This window comes from Sminthopsis crassicaudata, chromosome 2, assembly GCF_048593235.1.
Source record: "Sminthopsis crassicaudata isolate SCR6 chromosome 2, ASM4859323v1, whole genome shotgun sequence".
Classification (NCBI taxonomy): domain Eukaryota; kingdom Metazoa; phylum Chordata; class Mammalia; order Dasyuromorphia; family Dasyuridae; genus Sminthopsis; species Sminthopsis crassicaudata.
In genome coordinates, this window is record NC_133618.1 from 116147056 (window position 1) to 116163255 (window position 16200).

Sequence of the window (16200 nt, forward strand, 5' to 3'; positions counted from 1 at the left end):
TGAGTTACTGTTCTAGATACAAGTACAAAACTTTTAACAGCCTCTGCCCTCAAGGAGCTTACAGTCTGGCAGATAAAAGGCTCCTGCATTAACTATCTCTCTCTCTTTTTTTTTTTTTCTTTTTTCTTTTTTAGGCTGGGGTTAAGTGACTTGCCCAGGATCACACAGCTAGGAAGTGTTAAGTGTCCGAGACCAGATTTAAACTCGGGTCCTCCTGAATTCAAGGCTGGTGCTCTATCCACTGCGCCCCCTAGCTGCCCCCTTGCATTAACTATCTATTGTATTCTGTGGGGACAAGAACCTTCTAGCCAAGGTAAAGGGTGACCTCAATAAATTCCCAGTCATTTTTACTCCTTGTTCTAGTCTAATCCTGCAAATACATGCGCACAAAAAAGAGCACTTTTCATACTATTCATATCATCTAGATTTTTATTACTTTTCAAGAGCAACAATTTTTTTGAATTTTAAATTTTTTAAAAACTTTTTATTTTCAAAAAATAATTTTCAACATTTACCCTTGCAAAACCTTGTGTTAAGAGCAACATTTTTAACATTGTTTTTTAAACATAGAAAATTCAGTTAATCAAAAGAAATGAATGATCTTTGGTTGCGTGATTCAATAATATTAAAGAACAAATAAAACAAATACTAATTCCTAATACAAACGTTTTGCTTCTTAGGTTAAAGATATATTTAAAAGGACAGTGTCTTTCATGCAGTACGTACTCAAAAACTGTTTGTTGATCTTATTTGAAGAACCAGGTAACCTTAACAACAAAATTAGCTTTGAAAAATGAAAGCTATGAAAATAAAGAAATGAAGCACCTGTAAAATCATTGAGGTCTGAAATGAGTGTGGAAATAAACTTAATGGAAAAAGATGAGTTCAAGATTTCATTTATTTTATATTTGTCTAGATGAGTTTAAGTAATTGATAGACTAATGAATGAACAGTAAAAATAAAATGCTTGATAGTATTTTCACGATTGGAAAGCTGGTTGTGATGAGGGTTGGGATCCCTTTAAGATTCCTTTCTAATTGCCCAACCCATGACTGACCTTGATTCACAAATCCTGGTCAAAGGCACCCTTTGAATATCTGAGCCCAGTCCCCACCATCATCAGCTCAGCTTCCCCCAGCCCTCACCTGATCTGAGCTAACTGAAAAGCCTGCGGAGAACTTAGGGGTACTGCCCATCATCTTTTGGGTATAAAAGAGGTGAGCCAGAACGTCCTCTTTGCAGGAGCCCTCCCAGCCAACACATGGTATCCTTCCAGCCATGTAGGGGTTCCTGCCCGCCCAGCGGCCACCTCTGGCCCTGGTGTCTAACTGAGCTTTACTTCCAAATTTCTACAATAAACCTTTTATTTATCAGTCTAGGTTTTCGGGCCTGTAAATTCATTTTACAGGGGACACTGTGCCTCATGGGATTATCTATGCACCGAGAAATGGGGTTCCCCCCTTCCTTTCCCTCATTAGTTGTATTAACTGTCTAATGGAATCATTTTCCTCTGATCAGACACAATAGGTGAACTGAACTGATGAAGCAGCTCCAGTTTCTCCCTAAAAGAAAGGAAACAAGCATTTATTAACCACCTATTGATCTCCAGACCCTGTGCTGAGATTTTTATGAATATGATCTCCTTTGATCTTCACAGCAACACTGGGCGTGGGGGCTTGTATTATCACCAGCCAGGCAGAGAGATAAGATCCTAGTCATTCACTTAATAAAAGTCAAGTTTGTATTGAAACTCAGGTGCTCTATCTACTGTGCAAACTGCCCTAGGGAAAACAGTAAGGGTTATGGGAGAGAGAGAAACCTAATGTGTGTGTGTGTTTAAAATGTATTCATCTAGAGTGTGGGGGTACACCTTATGTATATGGGGCTACACCTACCTCCACCTCTAGAATATACAGGGGTACACCTCATGTATATGGGGTATATTTGACTCCACCTCTAGGATATACAGGGGTACCCCTGACTCCACCTTGTGTATACGGGGGTATGCCTGACTCTACTTGTAGGGTATATGGGGTATGCCTGACTCTACCTCGTGTATATGGGGGTACACCTGATCACCTCTAAGGTATGTGGGGGTATACCTCACTCTACTTCTAGGGTATACGGGGGTACGCCTGACTCTACCTTGTGTATATGGGGGTATGCCTGACTCCACCTCTAGTGTATACAGGGGTACACCTGACCACCTCTAGTGTATATAGGGGTATGCCCTGACTCACCTTTGGCATATATGGGGGTACACCTGAACACCTTTATAATATATGGAAATACATCTGACCACCTCTTGTGTATATGTGTGATATGCTTGACTCCACCTGTGGCATACATATAACATTTACAGTTGTTTTGGGGAGGTTCCCCCAGACCCTTGTACTGTGTGACTCCAGTGACTACAGTTAGATAGGGTGCTGCCTTTATACTGCCTGGTGGAGCAGGCCCTAAAGTATGGGGTCATTTTATAAGGTTTTCTGGGAATGGTGGCTTACATTTATGCAGCCTTCTAGTGTGAAATCTAAACAGGATTCATCTTACTGGCGTACTGTGGCTAGGATGTTGGTCTTGGAGTGAGGAAGTCCTTCATCTGCCACAGACTCCTCACTGAGCCAGCTAGTCACCTAATCACTCCAGGACCATGTCTTCCAGTAACTTCAGGGAAGAATGTTGTTTCTACACTTGGAGTTCCTGACACTGACAAAATTATAGGTAGGGCCAATTTTTTCCCCTCATCCTATCTCATTTATATCCAAATTAAAAAACTTCACATTTCATACCTTCATGTTCATTGCAATAATTCCGAGTTCAAACATATTGTCATGTTATATGTTTAAGGACAGATTCATATGCTTCCTTGGGAAATAAGCCTTTTAAGACAAAAAGTCAGATTTTAATAGGTTTTTAATATAAGAGAGAAATATAAAAGTAATTCAGGAGCTAAACTTATTCAAATAAAAATATAACCAATACTTGCAATATATGAGAGAAGCCAATGAAACATGCTATTCTAAGATTCCATCTCTCACATAAAATCATAGGAAGATTTGAAAATAACCTTAACCACCAAAACACATCTGTGGTAATGATTCAGTGGTATCCTGTTTGCTTCTAATTTTCATTCCCTACTTTCTTCATAGCAATCTTTTAACAACTTTCTTTTGGTATTTAATTAGAAAAACTATTAAATTCAAATTATAAGTACAGGTAAAAGAGGAAAATAAATCATTTTAAGTGTCACAGGCACACCTAAAAATAATTTAAAATTTACATATGAAATATAGTCTTGCAAATACAATATGGGGCTATAAAGAAGACCATGAAATCAAGAAGATGATGCCATAACTTGCAAGTGAACTGGATTTCAGTGAGGAAGGGGTAGGCAAGGTCACAAGTGCCCTCTAGCCAGATAGCGATCAGGAGGGCCGGAAATGGCCCTGGATGCAGTGGGAGACCTTGGGCTCTTTAACCTAAGGTCTTTCCTAGGTCTCAGTTTGATTGAGGCAATTTCTATTCAGTGTTTAAGGACAGGTAAGAAATGAGGCAAAGAAATGGCTTCTTTTGAATTATATGAGCAAAATTACAAAACACTTGCCACAAAAATAAAGTCAGATTTAAATAATTGGGAAAATATTAAGTGCTCTTGGATAGGCCGAGTGAATATAATTAAGATGACAATACCCCCTAAACTAATCTATTTATTTAGTGCTATACCAATCAGACTCCCAAGAAACTATTTTAATGACCTAGGAAAAATAACAACAAAATTCATATGGAAGAACAAAAGGTCGAGAATTGCAAGGGAAGTAATGAAAAAATAATCAAATGAAGGTGGTCTAGCTCTACCTGATCTAGAACTATATTATAAAGCAGCAGTCTCCAAAACCATTTGGTATTGGTTAAGAAACAGACTAATTGATGAGTGGAATAGGTTAGGTTCATGGGACAAGACAGTGAATAAAAATAGCAATCTAGTGTTTGACAAACCCAAAGATCACAACTTTTGGGGTAAGAATTCATTATTGGACAAAAACTGCAGGGAAAACTGGAAATTAGTATGGCAGAAACTAGGCATGGACCCACACTTAACACCACATACTAAAATAAGATCAAAATGGGTCCATGATTTAAGCATAAAGAACGAAATCATAAATAAATTGGAGGAACATGGGATGGTTTACCTCTCAGACTTGTGGAGGAGGAAGGAATTTGTGACCAAAGGAGAACTAGAGACCATTATTGATCACAAAATAGCAAATTTTTATTACATCAAATTAAAAAGCTTTTGTACAAACAAAACTAATGCAAACAAGATTAGAAGGGAAGTAACAAACTGGGAAAACATAAAGGCCTCATCTCCAAAATATACAGAGAATTGACTCTAATTTATAAGAAATCAAGTCATTCTCCAATTGATAAATGGTCAAAGGATATGAACAGACAATTCTCAGATGAAGAAATGGAAACTATATCCACTCACATGAAAGAGTGTTCCAAATCACTATTGATCAGAGAAATGCAAATTAAGACAACTTTGAGATACCACTACACACCTGTCAGATTGGCTAAGATGACAGGAACAAATAATTATGAATGTTAGAGGGGATGTGGGAAAACTGGGACACTGATGCATTGTTAGTGGAGTTGTGAAAGAATCCAACCATTCTGGAGAGCAATCTGGTATTATGCCCAAAAAGTTATCAAACTGTGCATACCCTTTGATCCAGCAGTGCAGTTACTACTGGGCTTATATCCCAAAGAAATACTAAGAAGGGAAAGGGACCTGTATGTGCCAAAATGTTTGTGGCAGCTCTTTTCGTAGTGGCTAGAAACTGGAAGATGAATGGATGTCCATCAATTGGAGAATGGTTGGGTAAATTATGGTATATGAAGGTTACGGATTATTATTGCTCTGTAAGAAATGACCAACAGGAGGAATACAGAGAGGCTTGGAGAGACTTACATCAACTGATGCTGAGTGAAACGAGCAGAACCAGATCACTATACACTTCAACAACAATACTGTATGAGGATGTATTCTGATGGAAGTGAATATCTTCAACATAGAGAATATCTAATTCAGTTCCAACTGATCAGTGAAGGACAGAATCCAGAGAAGAAATACTGGGAAATGAGTGTAAACTGTTTGCATTTTTTTGTTTTTCTTCCCAGGTTATTTTTACCTTCTGAATCCAATTCTTCCTTTGCAACAACAACAAAGACAAAAACAAAAACAAAAATTTGGTTCTGCACACATATATTGTATCTAGGATATACTATAACATATTTAATATGTATGGGAATGCCTGCCATCTAGGGGAGGGGGTGGAGGGAAGGAGGGGAAAATTTGGAACAGAAAGGAATGTAAGGGATAATGTAAAAAATTACCTATGCATATGTACTGTCAAAAATGTTATAATTATAAAATTAACAAAATATTAAAAAAAAAAAAAAAGAAATGGCTTCTTTTACCTAGTAAATTAAAAAAAAAAATCAAACTGGGAAGAGAAGACTCAGGGTTTACTATTTACACTATTACTATTACTATTTACAATTACTATTTACACTTATTCTAAATCATCAGAGCCTAAGCAATGAGGCAGCAACTTTGGCTTGGGACCTATTGTTGGCCAATCCATGAAAGCCAGTGATTTGGCTTTCAGGCCTAGTCCTTAGGAAAGGGATCTTGGGGTTAAAAGCCTTGCAGGACAGTAGGAGGGATTTTGGTCTCTGAAGATTCCACCATTTTTCTGCTGCTTAATGTTTGGGTCACCTTGGGCAAGTGACTCAATCTCCCAGGGCCTTCAGTTTCCTTTATCTGTAAAGGGAGACACATGAAGGTCTGCCAAACCCTTTTGAGCTCTAAATCTTTGATTCTATAATTTTTTAATTAATTCAAACCAGACAGAAATTAATAGAGAACTGAAAAGTCTAAATTTTAGTGCACATTAGGTAGGCACATCTCACTTTATGTAACAAATGTGTTCAGAAAAAATGGAAGTTGACTTTTTATAAATTAAAGCATTTCAAATGAGAATGGATAAGCATTTACTAAGTGGCCTATTGTGTGACAGGCAGAGTGCTAAGCACTTTACAAGTAATACCTGATTTCATCTTCCAAACAATCCTGAGAGGTAGATGTTAATTCTCTCCTCTCTATTTGACGGTTGAGGCAAACAAATTAAGTGACTTGTCCAAGGTCTTGTAACTAGTGTCTGAAGTTGATTCCAACTCAGTTCTTCTTGATTCCAGGCCCAGTTCTCTCCCAACCAGAGCCATCCAGCTGTCGGAATAGACTGACTTGCTCAGGGTCAGTTTATAAATCTGAGGTCAGATTTGAATTGAAATCTTGACTCAGGTCTTGACTCTATTCATTGTGCTACCTAGCTGTCCCAGGAGAGACAATAAATATTTGTTAATTGAAAAAAAAATTGTAACAACAACAACAACAACAACAACAACAACAACAACAACAAAAAAGACAGGCATTTTAGACTTAAGAGATAGCCTGACTATCTCATTTTTTGGGGGGGGCCTGAGGCAATTAGATTAAGTGACTTGCCCAGGGTCACACAGCTAGGAAGTGATAAATGAGCCAAATTTGAACTCAGGTCCTCTTGAATTCAGGGTTGGTGCTCTATCCACTGCACTACTTAGCTGCCCAAACCATCTCATTTTTAAAGGAAAAAACTGAAATTCAATGATTAAAGTGACTTACCTAAAGTCACACTGTTATCTGGGAAACAATTAAACATTTCTAATTTTCAGTCTAGTATTCTTCTTACTAAATCATATTGATGAGGTCCTGGTGCCACTGATAGATTGAAGTATTGCCCTGAGACAAAGAGGGAAGGGCATTGATGGAAATCAGTTTTATTCCACCAAGAAATCCCAGTCACGTCCGCCCCTGAGGTTAAACTTCCCCTGCCTATGGCCCCTGCCATCTTTGTTGAACCCCTTGCTTCAGGCTGCCATGACATTCTGCCCTCCCCCATGCCACATGGTGTTTCTCCTCTCAGCGTCCACCATGCCTTATGAAGTCCATTTCCTCCTTACATCCAAATAACTTTTTAGAGTGCTAAGTCCCTTTTAGGATTTAGCCTGCCCAACCTCATGGGGTACTCACTTTCTCCTGGTAATTGTGAGTTCCACTAAGGAATTTATTTTTCCATCATTAATTATTAAAACCCCTTTCCTTGCTATGTGCTCTCCCACTCTGTTTCATATTTACCATTCCTGATGTCTATTAAATCTCTTCATTTTGTCTGTAAGCACTTCTCCTAAATAAATCTACCTTTTGTCAAAGAGAATTGTCATTGTGAATTCTTCACATGACTGAACCCCAACATTTGATGCTTCTCCTAAAGCACATCATGTGCTGATACATCATTTGCTACATCAGCCACATCAACATAATGAAATATGGGAAAATTATAAATATTACACAAATACATGTAATCATTTTAAATACATCAGCCACAGCAACATAATGTAAATTACAAACATTACCCGAACACATATAATCATTTTAAAAGCAAGAAAAATATAGTTACTTCACCTGCTTCATTGGAATAACACGAGAGGACAAAAACACATGATCTTGTCTCCTTCTCCATTGCTGTAAATAAAAAAAGATGAGATGTCACAAATTTACTTAAAATACAGTCAGTATATTTAAGAATTATTCCTGCTCCCATGGTACTTATAATCTAACACTGCATTAAACGATATTTTGTGAAATCTGTGACTTAAAGTAAATAATTAACACAAGTTATTTACTTAAAGAAGTAGATTTTGATTGTAGCTAATCCCATAGAACTATAGGATTCTTTAGTTACAATATTTTGTTTTAATGAAAAGTTCTGCAGGAAATCAAAGTCCTAGAACATGGTTATGATGAGTGGAGCTAAGGGCGGCCTCTTTTGCAACCAAAGACTCTATAGTAAAGAAATGCTCCAGGTAACCAGATCTAGCAGGGCCAGAATCTATAACAATAATCAAATCAGGAAGAGCTTTGAATCCATCATAAAGAGGGAGAGTGCTCTTGGACACAGCTTCCTTCCCCCCCTCCCCTTCCCAAGAGACCTAGGGCCTTTTGGTGTATGTTTTCCAGGGATAAAGAGGTGGTCTGCACTTGGGAGCAGGGAATAAGGGGAGTTGAAGGGTGATTTTAACTTAATGTCAAGGCAAAAGAATTGTAAATAATACATGTAGTACTTTTTTCACATTAATTATAGGAGGCACATAATGCAAATATTATTGTGATATTTGTCTAAATCAACAGAAGGCAAATCTGAGGACTGGAAGCATAAAATGACTTGCCTGAGGAATATTACTAATACACTGCTAGATTTAAATTCAGACCTCCTGGCTTTGTTCTTTCTATACCAGCTCAGGTCTCCTACAATTAACAATTCACTTTTCCTCAATCAGACACTTTTGTTATAGAGGGGAAGGAGGGTCAGAGCAGATAAGAGCTAAAACCTGGGGTCAAAGAGACCTGAGTTTGAATGTGACCTCAAACACTTATTAGCTGTGTGACTGTGCACAAGACACTTAACCCTTTTTACCTCAGTCTTCTCATTTGTAAAATGAGGATAATAAGAGTAACTACCTCCCTGAATTGTTGTAAGGATCAAATGAGATATAATTGTAAATTGCTCAGCACAGTGCCTGGAATAGAGTTTAAAATTATATAAATATGATGATGAGGATAATGATGATGATGAATTACATGGTCAGGTATTAGAAACTTTTTCAGTGTAACCTCCAACAAAGCATTCTTACTACTAGCCATCCATTAGGACGAGAAATATTTTGAGAAGGAAACTTTTTTGGTAGTTTTTTTTGTATCAACAATTTATAATTAATTTTATTTTCTTGACATTGAGACAGTGTTGTACAGTGGCTAGAAAGCAGGATTCAGAACCAAAAACTGGGTTTAGCCCCTGCCTGTAACACAAACTGACTGTGTGACCTGGTGCAGGTTATCTAAACCTTTTAGAAGTCTAAGTAGCTCTCCAAGAGAGGATGCCGACCTGCTTTGGTGAGAGAATTTCCTCATCTCTATGGGAGTTCCCTCTAAACAGAATCATAAGTCCTAACTCTATCCCTATCATGGATGCATTAAAATTCAGTGGAAAACTTTTCAAATTCATAAATAAATACACGTGTTACAATAGACTAATCAGAATAATAAATGACAAATAGTCTAATTTCCTAGAAGAGATGGAAGGGAGTGAAAAGAAAGGCTCAATTCTAGGTCTTCATAAACAAGAAAAAGGAGAAGGCACCCTGAGAAAAACAGGGTAAGAATTTTTAAAAATCTCAGACCTATAATTTTTAAACCAATTTTGATTATTTTTTATTGATTTATATAATTTTACCTGATTCCAATTAAATTCAATGAAATCAACAAAAAATGTATTACTACTGTAAGAATTCATTGTACTAGATGGTAAGGAGATGCCAAATTTAGGTGTTAATTTCTGTCCTTATGGAGTATGTAGTACATTGTGAAAAATCATGACAAACTATAACTACAATATAAGGTGAAATATCACTTTGACCACCAGGAGGAGTGCTACTGCCTAGTTACTGGACACTACTTATTGATGGCCAGAGGCTGCCCATTTTATACTTGATCCACCTAACACTAGAGGGCAGTGAGAGTTATAGGGTAAACAATAAGCTGGAGGGTTCCAATGAGCTTGCCAGAATTCTCTACCCCCTCCTCCCAAGCTTCACTCCTCATGGGGCCATCAGTGAATGTCTCAATTCCTCCAGGCTTGTGGTTTGTATGGATTAAATGGTGTCTTGACTCAAACCCCCAATTCTTGGTTTCCCACCCTTTTCCTTTCCTACTTTCTCCATCAATGGACCCTAATAACAAAGTCTTGGAATCAATAACACAGGCTGAGGCTACTAAGTATATAGGCTTTTTTCCTGTATTTAATGCCTTTCCACCACCTACTTCTCAATCCTTTGCAATCTGGTTTCTAACCTCATCATTTTACTGGAACTGCTCTCTCCAAAATGGCCACTGATCTCTTAATTGCTAAATCCAATAATCTTTTCTACAATCCTCTGTAGTATTTGACACTGTTAACTACTGCTCCTGGATGCTGCCCCTCTGGGTTTTTGTGACACTTCTCTATCCTAGTTCTCTTCCTGCCTGATTGCTCCTTTCATAATTTAACACTCCAAACACTTCCATCCTTGGGGAAGGAGGGTACATATGTACCTGTTACATAGTCACAACCCACATTGCTCTTTCCTAATCTGAATTCTTAGATAACATATAGTCTAGCAGTTAAGACTAACCCAGAGGGAAAAAAAAAGGTTAGCTCTAGATTGCAAACTCTTTGAGATCAGCAAATACATAAATTTAATTTTGTACCTCACTGGATAAACCAGATATCCAAAGCTGGATAAATAAGGTTACAATGTACTTATTCAATTTAACTATCTCTGAATGTGACATATCCGGTCTAATAAAGACAAGCAGTTTCACTGACAGCCAAATAAATGTAGAACTGAGAAAGCAACTTGTTTCCAGCTCCAGAATAAAACCATAGTGACACAACCCCCCTCCCCCCCCAGAAAAGACAACTCAAAAGTCAGTGGTATCATTTACATTCTGGATTTTCTAAACCAGGTTTTCAGCCCCTTCCCCCCAACTCATATTAGCTATAATGTAAAGAAATGTTCATTCCAAAATGGTTCTTTTATGAAATATTTTATAAATCACAGTGTTTGGTCTCAGTGTCCTATTTAATAAATGTGGAAAAATGAGACATAACTAAAATAATAAGCCTAATTTTCCAGGAATGTGAGGACCGAGTTAGCACCCTGAATGCCTTGGATTCAGCCGGAGTCAGGATAAGCAAAACTCCTTGGTCTTTATTCTTGGTCTTTTGGGGGAGAAGTGAAGGGAAATGGACACAAGCTCTCCATACTCTCCCTTCTCTTCGTCTGCTGCAAAAGTGACCCTGGCTTGTTTTATTCCACCCCCTAATCCCTCCTACAATTCTCTGTATAAACCAAAAGATCAAGCCAGCACAGAATAGTGAAGAGGGCCATTTTCCAAGTATATGTTAATAGAATATTGTCCAATAAGTAATTAGCCTCTAGTGCTCAGTTGTCTGATTCCAGTGTACTTACTCAGAGTTTCAGCCCTTTACACAGGAATCTCATAGGTAAATAGCTTCATGATTTTATAGTCACATCTTCATATATTTTGAATTGAATTATTTTATTTTTCTTTCATCTTTCAGAACAGAATCCCTGGATTCACACCAAAGTCAATTAACATAAAAACAAGGGCATGTTTAATTTGGAAAAGAAAAGGCTCAGGAGGACATAATAGCAATTTTCAGATATCAGAAATGGCTGCCACACATTTGAGGAGTTAAAACTAGTTATGAATCAGAACCAGAAAACTAAGAGCAGTGGGGTGGGAGCTACAAAGAAGCAGATCAGAGTTGAGCATCATGAAATAGTTCCAACAAAGACCTTCCCAAAGTGGAATGATCTGCCTCTGGAAGCTGCAGATTCCTTCTCACTAGAATTCTTGAACTGACTGGCCCCAGGGGAATCCCTTCCAATCCTGAAATTCTGCAGTTCTGTGATTATATCAAAGAAATACTGCTCTTTCACAGTGTAACTTACTTGCAAAAACACAGTGACCTATGGTTAAATTTTTTTCCCTAATTTTCACATTAGTTTATAACCAGAAGCTCTTTGGAGGTAAGGACTCTTATAAATATAATTTTAATTCCTTCAGCAACAACCTCAGAACATTTAAATTATTAATATTTAATATTATATTAACATAGACAATAATTTACATATTTATGAATCTAGCAGATATTTAATAAATAAGGGGGTAGAGTTCACTTGCCTCTTGATCTTACTGTCCTTAACCTCGGTACAAGTGAAATAAAATAGACATCTAATGGGTTTGTAGCACCAGTTTACATGTTACATCATCTAAGAGTATCTGATAAAAGTTAGGCAAGTAAAAGAGAGTTCTGGCTGAACTGGGAAACAGAAAGACTCCCAACTCAGTCATTTGCCTGCTATAGTAGGGCATAGACAAATAAATCTAAGCTCTCTTTGTATCCCTCAAAGGGAAAAATAGAATCTTTTGCCTTTTACCCATATTTGTTGTGAAAGCAAAATTATATTTAAAAATGAAACCCATCCCAAGAACTTTACTAGCGCCTTTGATGCTCTATAAACATTAAAAAAAAAACCAAAAAACAAAAAACAAAAACCAACCTCTACAGTGATGAAACAGAAACCAGTTCTCATTCTATTCCTCAAAATGCAGTGCTTGAAGAAGATAAGTGGAAATAATTAGGAAGGGCTTGGAACATCCTGAACTAGACTGTTAAGAGTGCACAAGTCTCTCTTTGATAGAAAAGAGATTATTGCCTACTTGCTCCAAGAGTACATCCACTTTTAGAGTTTGGAGATTTTTAAAAGCCTATTAAAGTGGAGAATAACAAACATTTTAAATTGTTTGCCAGTTTCTCATTGCAGACTAATCAAAATCCCAATGAGGTTTATTCAACTTTCCTTCTGTGCTAACTAGGTTGGAGAAAAAAAAGAATGAATATATTTAATGAGCTTTTTTTTTTTTTTTTTTTAAACCTTCCTTTAAGGTTATTTCTCTCAAAGAAATCATAAAGAAGAAATATTTAGTGGTTTTAAAAATGTCACTAAATGCCCAATATGCTCAGAGTGGTAAGCAAATGGAGAGAGAAAAGGCAAAATTTAGTGTAACATTTTGAAGGTGTCTCCAGCTTGGGACTTGTTCCAGTACAAGAAATGCCTTCAACCAGTACAATTCTTAAAAGTGATTACACACTTTTATTGAGTACAAGTTACCGGGGAAGCTGGAAGAGCTGTCCAGGAGAAAGTGGATATGGTGAGAAGGGAAATGTCCCTCAGAAGCACAGAATAAAAAAGGTAGAGAAGAGGGAAAGATTTTCTGGAGAACTTGGACAGCTGCTTTGGAAAGAGTCAGCTGGTCTAGTCTGGGAAAAGCCTTATAAGGGCCTCTAGAGAACCTCTCTTCATTAGACAGGTATTCACAAACCTGGATGAAAACTCTAAGGATCTTCATTATTATGGTTTTGGCAATGATTTTTTGTTGGGTTGTTTTTAAATCCCAAAGGTAGAGTGGATTTTGTGTGTGTGTGTGTGTGTGTGTGTGTGTGTGTGTGTGTGTGCGCGCGCGCACATGCATGCACGCCTACGTATGCTGCTGAAGTCACCTTCTAGGGATTTCTTCTAGCTTTGTCGTAAGACAGAAAGCATCTAAATGACTAATTTGTCTAGGAGTTTTTAGAATAAATCTGAGTTTATTCTAAAACTTGAAAATTTACAGGAACCATCTTGGTAAGGAAACATATCTTTGAATAGTTACTGACAGAATATATCTAATTAAAAATCTTACAAAGAAGTCTGTATGCATAATATATTCAATTTATTCCCTCCCAAAAAGTGAAAAAAAAAAAAGTGAATTAGATTTGTTTGTATCTAAAGTAGCAGTTCTATGGTGATTATGTTTGTAATATTCTTATGGCACTAAATCTCTTCTTTTAGGATAAAGATAAACTGCTAAAATGAAATCATTTAGTGACCACTTTGACTACTACTTAAAAATTAATTTTTAATATCTAGAAGAAAATACCTACCTAGACATCTGAAGAGAGCAGATCCTTGAAGTATTTGAATAATCTACTTCCTTCCATTCATTACCCTTAATTCTCTTCTTTACTCTACTTTCTGATGAAGAGACAGCCCTTCTCTTCAGAGACTTTAGTCCCTTCACATACTCTGGATCCCATCCTCTCCCATCTTCTCCGAGAGCCTGCCCCTCAAGCATTCCCTCTTTCTAATCTATAATCTGCTGGCTCCTTCCCTTTGGCCTACAAATAATCCCAGGCCTTCTCATTCTTAAAGAAACCCTACTTGACCCTAGAACCTCCTCAACCTATCCTTCTATTTCTCTCTGATTTCTCAGGGCCAAACTCCTAAAATAAGTTGTTTATTTCCTTTCCTCTCTTTTCTTCTTGATCACTGGCAACTTCTGTCTGAATACACCGTTCAAATGAATGCTTCTCTTCAAAATTACCAATGATTTTTGAACTGACAAATCTAATGGCCTTTTCTCCACATCCCTATCAAGCTCCTTAAATTCTGACACTGCTGACCACCTCTCCTCCTTTTTAGACTTTTATGTACTTTTATGTCTCTTCTGAGTTTCTGTGATTCTGCTCTTTAGGTTTTTCTTGTACCTTCTGGCTGCTCCTCAGGCCTCCTTGATGAATCATTACCATTTTATTTCTTGGCTCAACAAATCCCAGTGACTCCCTATAACTTCTAGGATGAAAAAAAAAAGTTTTTATTGTTTGTCATTGAAAGCCTGGCTTGAGATACCTCTCTAACCTTAGTACTCCCCCTGCACATACTTTATGGTCCCAGCCAGACAGGCCTTGTTCCTCCACAGGACAACCCATTGGTTAACTCTGTGCACAGGCTGTTCTCCATGACAACAATTCACTCCCTCTTTACTTTGGGATCTCTCATAGATTAATGTAGTTAACTGAACTGGGAAGAAAATACATAGATGATGAAGATCAACACTTCTGGGTTTCTGGCCAATTCTGGCTTCTGCTAGTAATTTACAGATCTCCTACTATTTTCTGTAAATAGTGGCTGTTCAGGGAAAACCTAAAGATAGATATATGTGTATAAATCCAATTTTCTTGTTACACATTAAGTATTGGATTCCGAAGGTATAAGTAACCTGGGTAGATAGACAGTAGTGCTAACAGTTTACATTCAATTCCCAGTGTTCCTTCTCTGGGTGTAGTTGTTTCTGTCCATCATTGATCAACTGGAAGTGAGTTGGATCTCCTTTATGTTGAAGATATCCACTTCCATCAGAATACCTCTTCATACAGCATTGTTGTTGAAGTGTATAGTGAGTGATCTTCTGGTTCTGCTCATTTCACTCAGCATCAGTTGATGTAAGTCTCTCCAAGCCTCTCTGTATTCCTCCTGCTGGTCATTTCTTACAGAGCAATAATATTCCATAACCTTCATATACCATAATTTACTCAACCATTCTCCAATTGATGGACATCCATTCATCTTCCAGTTTCTAGCCACTACGAAAAGAGCTGCCACAAACAGTTTAGCACATACGGGTCCCTTTCCCCTCTTTAGTATTTCTTTGGGATATAAGCCCAGTAGTAACTGCGCTGCTGGATCAAAGGGTATGCACAGTTTGATAACTTTTTTGGGCATAATTCCAGATTGCTCTCCAGAATGGCCAGATTCTTTCATAACTCCACCAACAATGCATCAGTGTCCCAGTTTTCCCACATCCCCTCCAACATTCATAATTATTTGTTCCTGTCATCTTAGTCAATCTGACAGGTGTGTAGTGGTATTTCAGAGTTGTCTTAATTTGCATTTCTCTGATCAGTAGTGATTTGGAACACTCTTTCATATGAGTGGAAATAGTTTCAATTTCATCATCTGATAATTGTCTGTTCATATCCTTTGACCATTTATCAATTGGAGAATGGTTTGATTTCTTATAAATTAGGGTCAGTTCTCTATACATTTTGGAAATGAGACCTTTATCAGAACCTTTAACTGTAAAAATATTTTCCCAATTTGTTACTTCCCTAAAACTTGTTGCTTTAAATACAACCATGATCAAGTGTTAATTTTTTTAAAGAAAATTTTAAATAGTAGAAAAGATTTAAATATCCAAGTTGAAACTGGTGAAATTTAGGATCAAACAATTAAATTAACTGAACCAAGCTGATTTTTATAAGAGAAATTATAGATGGTTGGACCTCTCTGCTTATGTTTTGATCTTACCCTTCCCCACTTCCTCAAGGACTTTAGGGCCTTGAATCATTCCCCCTCTTTCAACTAATCAACTGAAAGGTGTTCTTTAAAGCATCTACTTAGTAAAAGCAGATTCTGAACAAAATGAGATGCCCTCTCAGCTGAAAGCTAAGGAAACTAATTTAAAAATAATTAATCTAAAATCTGAGAATCATGTCTATATCACTTTTAGCTGCATCTATATTAGACATATAAAGAACTTGTGGGATTACAGAAAGCATCCAGAATTAATTTCTACAACTGGAACCA

At 37.2% G+C, this 16200-nt stretch overlaps 1 long non-coding RNA gene across 7 annotated transcripts in view; it reads right to left on the bottom strand.

Moving 5' to 3' along the window:
- Window positions 1-411: 411 nt before the first annotated feature.
- Window positions 412-16200, bottom strand: part of LOC141554785 (uncharacterized) — a 47994-nt gene continuing 32205 nt past the window's right edge. Inside the window, exons 3-6 of one of the 7 annotated variants that reach the window (XR_012485953.1) lie at window positions 7571-7630; window positions 6731-6847; window positions 6117-6399; window positions 412-5210 (exon numbers count right to left, since the gene is read on the bottom strand). This is a non-coding gene — a long non-coding RNA (uncharacterized LOC141554785). Of the gene's footprint in view, window positions 6400-6730; window positions 6848-7570; window positions 7631-16200 lie in introns of all 7 variants that reach the window. The other 6 variants (XR_012485954.1, XR_012485952.1, XR_012485951.1 and 3 more) reach the window with 6 other exon arrangements.